General features: G+C 31.8%; 1 pseudogene; it reads left to right on the forward strand.

Moving 5' to 3' along the window:
- The first annotated feature begins 697 nt into the window (after window positions 1–697).
- LOC107001392 overlaps window positions 698–8,191 on the forward strand; it is a 15,073-nt pseudogene continuing 7,579 nt past the window's right edge.

An 8,191-nucleotide genomic window follows, 5' to 3' on the forward strand; every position in this document is an offset into this window, starting at 1 on the left:
CTTGAAGATATTAAACAATTAATACATTTTTTGGGTGCTATATCTTATATGGTTGACTATAATAATTGGTAAATATAGTATACGAGATACCTAACAAACTTAAAGGAGATTCCTTTAAACAGTTGTCACACAATTGATGAAGCTATAGGATTACACAGGGGGTATATAGTTCCACATAGCTACACTGTCATATATCTTGATTTTCATTATAAGCTGTTGGCATCTGTTTTACCTTGAATAGCACCTTATTCATGCTTTTAGCTGTCAACTGATAATTTCTAACCATTTGCTTAGTAATATAAATATGCAGAGGAAAATGTTTTACTATGTGTTTTGGTCTTCCCTCTTATAGTAAGGATGAAAATTGAAAAATCAAACAAATTGATTGCTCAATTGTTTCAGCACTGCCTTTTTTAAGTTTGGAAGGTAACTTCAATAAAAGCTACTGTTAATAGGTTGCCTAATTGAAAAATGCCAACAAATAGAATTTCAGATATTGGTACTAATAAAACATAATGGAAGTAAATGACCCATATAGACCATTAAATAATATAAACATAATGGAAGACAATAATGTAATTTTGCCATTAAATGGAGGGGATTTCTAGAGGATGAACAAGGTCATATGGGTAATTTCTCTATTAATTTTTAGGATCTGTACGTTTGTTTTTTATCGACTTTAGCTCTTCCATTTTTTACTCAACATTTTCTCTGACATTTCTCTCTCATCAACAATCTGCCATATTCATCTCCATTAATCTCCGTCTCTCCTCAAATTTCTCTTCATTGTTATTGCATTCATTAGCTACAGTAAGTTTTCCTTCTCATTTTTCTCCAATTTCTGTTCCTATATATGATGTCCAGGTAATAGAGATTAGAGAGTTTATTTGAAAGTGAAAACGATTTGGGCAAAATTTTAGAAAACTTGACATAGCGGACACAAATTTGTTGGCTTTATGTCTGACCTTGAGCCAATTTTTAATAATATTAGTTAAGACATGGGTGCCTATAGATTTTAATTTGAAGAAAATATTTGTTTAAAGATTTCTGCTTAGGATTTTAGGGTGAAGAAGAGGTGTTTGTATAATAGTTGCGCATTTTAAGGATAATTTGCTTCTTATATTCAAATAATTTGCTTTTATGTTCAAACTTCATTCCCTTTCAATGTTTTAGCTGTAGATAGATTTTAAGATTATCGATATCTCAACATTTGACTTTGCAAAATTAATGTAATTAGTTAAATAATTATGCTTGTTTGTCTTATTCTCATTCTAATTTTTATTTTCGTGAATGCTGCATTGATATTTCTCAATTCTATGCCCTTTTTTTCCATTTAGCTATGTATTTTTTTCCACATTGCATTAAATTGTTAATTAGTTTAACAAATCATGAACTACTTGAAACAAGAATGGAAGAAAATAGAGATAATGTATCTTCCCAAGAGAGAACTTCTGACAGAAATTTGTGTCATCGTACCAGATATGCACAGATGTCACCAGAGAGAAAGCAATTATTTTTATCGGAGCTAAGAGAAAAAAGGGCTGAGTCAAAAAAACAAAAACTCCTTCATCAATCAAATACTACTGGCGCTCTTAGAATCAGCAGTTCTTCATTTTCTCCTCATGAAGGTTAGCTAAGCATATTCTTATCTTCCTTCTGTGAAATGTGTCTTCTGAATATCTATAGCTATAGTTAGACGCTTCAGCTCACCTACTCTTACTAGAGCTATTTTCCTCATTTTGTAGTTGAAGCTTCCGAAGCCACAAACCTACCAATTACTTTAACTATAGGAGAGCATCAATCAAATAGTATTGGCGCCCTTACAATTAACACTTCTTTGTTATCTCCTCAAGAAGGTTAGCTAACCATATTTAGGTAATCTGTTGTAAAATAAAGGCAACAAAATTGTGTTAGTAATTTTCACGTATATGATCAAACATAATGGACACGTATAATGTGAAAATACTAAAAGTTATTTACATGAACTATATGTACCAAAAGTCATAGTCAAATTTTAATAATGGACAGATTAGGAACTTTATGTAGCAAAAGTTGATAAAAAATTTAATGGAGAGATTCATAGTGTCTTCAAGTATCTAATCTTTCATAAAGTTTACCGATTTAAGCTTCCAATTTATAAGGTATTTCTTACCAAAGGTCATCAGAACAGGAAAAAAAATAGAAGCATAGTGCACTTATGAGAAATAATAGCTGAAATTTTCCTAATGGGTCGGAGTTATCTAATCTTCACAGTTCACCTGAGTTGCTTCTCCTCTGCCTTTTTTTTGTTTGATCTGCTAAGAGTTTGGTTTCCATCTTGTGCTTTCTTCTATTTTTTATACGATTATATATGAATTATTTGTGTATATTGTTGCTAGTTGAATGGATTGTCAATTACAAATAAACACTTTTGAGCCCTAGGAGGCACAACATTTTATTTGTGGGAATGCTAGCACGGGCCCAATATGAACAAATGAAAACACATCATATCATTATAACAACATTTCCTTAGAAGTAGGTGTAAAAAACTTGTTGAGTTCATTACATGTCAAATATTTATTTCGGCAGTCATTACATGTTGTGTTATTCTTCCAAGACATAACATGCTCTTTTACAAAGCTTTGGTAATTCTAGAGTCATATAAATAATTTTATGTTGCTACCAGAAACATTCTGTTCTTACTACAGTAGTTGTAAAATGTTGCTTCATATTTAAATTTAGCAAAATAAAAAAGAATTACTTGTGGTCACAAACTAATTCAAATAAAAAAGGACAACTTGTTAAATGATTCTCTGTACTAGGAATGAACTATTAGCTGCAACTCTATGTTCTCCTCAAATATAATCAAAATTTCCTTACAATGTACCATCTAAAATACTTGAAGTTTTCTTTCAACCATCAAATTAAATCATGTTGGTCACCATTTGTAGTTGAAGCTTTGAAATGTGTCTTCTAAATATCTATACCTATAGATAGACGCTTCATCTCACCTACTATTACTAGAGCTTTTTTCCTCATTTTGTAGTTGAAGCTTTCGAAGTTACAAACCTACCATTCACTTTAACTACAGGAGAACATCAATCAAATAGTACTGGCGCCCTTACAATCAGCTTTTCTTCGGTATCTCCTCAAGAAGGTTAGCGAACCATATAGTTATCTTCCTTTCTTGATATGTTTCTTCTAATATCTATAGCTATAGTTCGCTTCTTCAGCTCAACTACTCTTACTAAAGTTATTTTCCTCATTTTGTAGTTGAGGCTTCTGAAGCTATAAACCTACCAGTTACTTCAACTAGAGGAGAAAGTATAGTTAATTGCTTATCTACCTTTGAAGTAGGTGAATTCAAAAATATTACTTAAACTATTTTTACAATATTGATTTTCAATAATTGGATAATTGTGTCTAAATATTTTTATTCCTGATACTAGGATCAATATCGAGTGCATCTCATGCCGCGCTCAGATCAAGTTCAAGACGTACTTCAAATAGAGGTATGCTTCTTTCTACCATAGTACTGAAAAACATGCACTGTTCTGCCTTTATGTAACAAATAATTGCTTTTTACCATGCACAGGTACAAATGAGTTTCAAGTAAATATACAAAATGATATTTATTGCCAAAAGATTACTTATTTTTAAAGAAAGTTCCAAATTGCAAATTTTGTGCAGCAAAAAGGTTTCAATATGAATCACCAGATTTTTGTTGTAATAATGGATCAATTAGGATAACTTCTCATAACATAGCTATGGAGTTGCGAAAATTGTTCTTAGGTGACTCCAAAGAATCCCAACATTTTCGCACTAACAGTAGAGCCTACAATAATATGTTTGCATTCACTTCACTTGGAGTACATTATGATAAAGAATTAGCAAGGAGAAATCATAGCATCTATACATTTAAAGTCCAAGGACAAATGTATAACTTCATTGATGATTTGATACCCTCAGGATGAAAAGGAAAAAATTAATAATTATATTTCTATGATAATGAAAATGAGCTAACAAACCGAATGACATTATCAGATAATCTTAATGAGGTAATTGTTACAAAGCTCATGGATATACTAAAATTTAATCCTTAATCTACTTTTTTAAGATCGCTAACAGTTCTTCTAAAATTATCTGAATTTTATATTGCTCTAAACTCAAGTTCCAATTTAGACTAAAGGACACATAACTTACCAACTGCATCCCAAGTTGGGGCAATTTGGATTGAAGATCAATTAAATGATAAAATTTCCACACCACATATTAGAATTTACACTCACAGTAACAGAAGTCAATTGGTAAATTACTATTATGGATGTTATGATCCATTGCAATATCCACTATTGTTTCCTTATAATCAAATGGCATTGTGGTATTAAAAAAATTGAAAAGACATACAATTATTTCAACAGACAAATTTACTGTGAATATGAGCAACTACCAAGTATAATGAACATGACTTCTATTAATGGAGTCCTTGACATGGAATCGAAAGTTTTATCAAAAGGATTGAGAAAAAGAGAGATTGTTTCCTATCGTGAATATTATTGTTATAAAATTCAAATAAGAGATGAAGAACCAAATGAAACTTTACATTCTGGAAGGGTATTTCAACAATACATAGTTGACCAATATATAAAACTAGAGACACAAAGATTAGATTTTATTTTATTTAATCAAGATCTATTTAGAGTTGAAGCCTTCCAAGGAATCATTGATTTATTGAGGAAAGGAGAAAGAGATGCTTCCAATATTGGGAGACAAATATTTCTTCCTGGTAGTTTCATAGGAGGTCCAAGAGATATGCGTCAAAAATATATGGATGCCATTGGTTTGGTACAACATTTTGGAAAATCGGACATATTTTTAACAATGACCTGTAATCCTTCTTGGCTTGAAATACAAGAACATTTACAACCAATGGAAGAAGTTCAAAATAGACCCGATTTAGTTAGTAGAGTATTCAGAGCAAAAGTAGAAGAACTTAAAACTGATATTCAAAAAAGAAACATATTAGGAAAGGTTGCAGCTTTTATGTATACAGTTGAGTTTCAAAAAAGGGGTCTTCCCCATGCCCATTTTCTCATTATTCTTATGGATGGATATAAATTGTTTTCTGATTAACAGTTTTTGTACTATCATCTCACAATTCTCTATAGATTTCTCTATCCTCCTTGCTAAGCTTGGTCTATTTTCTCAATTCTTTTTTCTAATGACTTTGGACCCTTGATGCACATAGTGCATCCTAAACTTTCATTTTTCTCAATAGTTTTGGTGCAATTAGTTATGGTATTTCTATATATTTTAGGGTTAAAACTTAAAAGGTGAAAAAGAGGAAATAGTTGAACTTGTAGATGAAGTTAGACTTATTTTTGGGGACAAAAAAATGGAGTTAAGTCCAAGTTTGCCAGTGTTGTTCTGACTCTAGAGAGATTAGAGTGAAGGGCAAAGTGAAAGATTGAATCCTTCATTTTATGGATATGAAAATGTTCTCTTAATTGATTATTCTGCTCATGCATGATCTTTTTCTCATTATTTTGTAGTATCAACTATCAACTTCTTAAATACTAAATTTTTTGGCCAATATGATATTTTTGCAGATATAGATGTGGTCATGTGTTTGACGAAATTCCCCAATGAAGGCAATTGTTACGCGTTATAAAAATTGATTAGTTTCAACAGCTGGTTGTCTTGGCAGATGTTAATGAAGTTGAACTATCTACTAAGGGTGAGAAGATATATATCCTCTTGATATCTTTTTTCATTTAGTAGTTTTCTAATAAAATTGATAAATATACAACTCTTAGGTGATTCGTTGAGCAAGAATTGGAGTTGTCGAATTTTTTGGTGTTTCCATGAAATTACCAATTATATCAAATGCTGAAAACTCAGAGTAAGCTTTCATTGTTGATCTTTTTGTTGTTGTACTAACTTTTCAAAAAAAAATCAGCTACTAATATAGTAATTTGAGGGATATATATAGGAATAAGAGATGTCTTATTAAATGTGACTATATCTGTTAGCACTTGATATCCTCTGAAGTTGTGACCATAAATGGCTTGTTTAAAGTGGTAAAAATTTTACTATTCAGGGGGGTGCGGGTGGGCTAGTGTTTTGGTCTTGGGACTTCCATGTTGGACATCTAAAGTTCCAAAGCTCTTGAGAGCTACTGCATAGGAGCAGAATTTTACCTCGTGCTCACTCAAAAGGTAGCGGCTGCGGGTTTCCCTTTGTCATCGAAAAGAAAATTGTCATAAAAAAGAAAAAGTGATAAAATTTGTCTGCTTCTTCCCATATTAATAATATTAAGAAGAAATTGATGGCTGTTGGTGGGTATCTTCAGCACTGGAGATTCCTTAAGTATTGATACAGGAATGACGAGGACAGCGGAAAGGGTTCTGGGCTGGGAATAATTCATATGCTAATTATTTTGTTTGGAAATAAGTTGCTTTATTAGATTTCATCCCTCATATTAAGTATTTATGTTATTTTTCAGATTAACGGAGATGGGGTTATCTTTCACTAAAATCTTTAGTCGCATCTTTGCAAAGAAAAAAATGTGAATTCTTATGGTTGGTCTCAATGCTGCTGATAAAACCACAATTCTATACAAACTCTAGTTGGGAGAAATTGTTACCACTATCCGAACCATTGGTATGCTTCATTCTGTGGAATCTATTTTAGTTTTCTTTTACTTTTTCTTTTTTTACCTATTTTGATTCGCCATGTTGCATGTTTAGAAATTTAACTCATCATAGGGTATGCTACTTGAAAGTAAGTTTATATTGATCTGTATAGGTAAAAAAATGTGTTATGTCTATCCATTGATTACTGTTATTTGATAGGTGTACCTCCAAAGATTGGCTTACTCTACAAAAATTATTAGACATTATTTGCATTTACAGGTGATAATATGGGACATATTGTATTCTCTGAGAATGGGGATGATATGTTGGAGAATCAAAAAATTTCCGCAGATTGCTATTATGGACTGAAATTATGAATCTTAATGAAATGCTTATCATGGGTGTTCTTAGGAGAGATTTCTTGATCATGCCATGTAATTTGAACCATTTTCTATTTGAACGATAGGCTTCAATGTGGAGACTGTTGAATACAAAAACATCAGTTTTACTGTGTGGGATGTTGGTGGTCAGGACAAGGTACGAGTAGTTCTTATGCCCTGATTAACTGCTTTTGTCTTATATTACCTGGGGTCTTGCAGTACTTCAGTTCTTCATGACTCAAATTTCTGGTAATAGTTTATCAACTCTGAAGAAGCTTTTTAGCACGCGAAACCTTTATGTCACTCTCTCCCTCTACTGAAAATTTGTGTTGGTTGCATGATTTTCTTGCAAGACTTTTTCATCTAAAACAGATTTCAAAATTATTCATTTATTCATTATGTAAACTATTTGTTTAACTAGGAATAAGAGATGTCTTTTTAAATGTAACTAAATCTGTTAACACAATATTACAGGAAAAGAAACACAAACAGAATACAACAGACAACTAACTTAGCAACTCCCTCTGCCAACGCCCAAATGTGAGTCTCAATTACTATATCCTGCAGTTTTATCTAGGAAAGACTACGTGGGTGTTTGGATAAACTTATTTCTTTGTGACTTCTGACTTTAAGTTATTTTTAAGTTTAGAAAGTGTTCATAAACATAAAACCGTTTCATTTTTTTGAAAGCCGAAAAGGTACAGAAAACGGTGCCACATGCCGACTTTCTTTCAAAAACCTTGACAAATAGAATTGTAAAATCAGGATAGGCTGAAAAAAGGGCTAAGAGAGAAGCTTAAGACGTTATATTTCTCTGTGAACGTCTCCTCAAGTTTTTTGTTCATTTGGGATGCCTTATTGTAGTATTCTTCATGATGATTTAAGTCCCCGATTCTAATATTCAAAGACTTGTTTTAGGTCCTTCTACTTCCTGTACTATGCTTCAACATAAAAATATAAGACCAAAAAATCCAACATTGTTGATGCAAGTTCTTCCATTATTAATTTGTCTTGTGAGTTTTATACTATGAGTAGGTTCCTTCTCTTTGTGCTTTACTGCTTTTATATATTTTTGTATAGGAGTTTGAAATGTTTATATAAAATTTGAAAATTGGGTGAACTGTGAAAAGCGAAATTCTCCTCCCATATCACTAGGAAGCAATGAAAAAATCAATATATGAACAGGAATCCCCCCCC

Source organism: Solanum pennellii, chromosome 10, assembly GCF_001406875.1.
Source record: "Solanum pennellii chromosome 10, SPENNV200".
NCBI lineage: Eukaryota > Viridiplantae > Streptophyta > Magnoliopsida > Solanales > Solanaceae > Solanum > Solanum pennellii.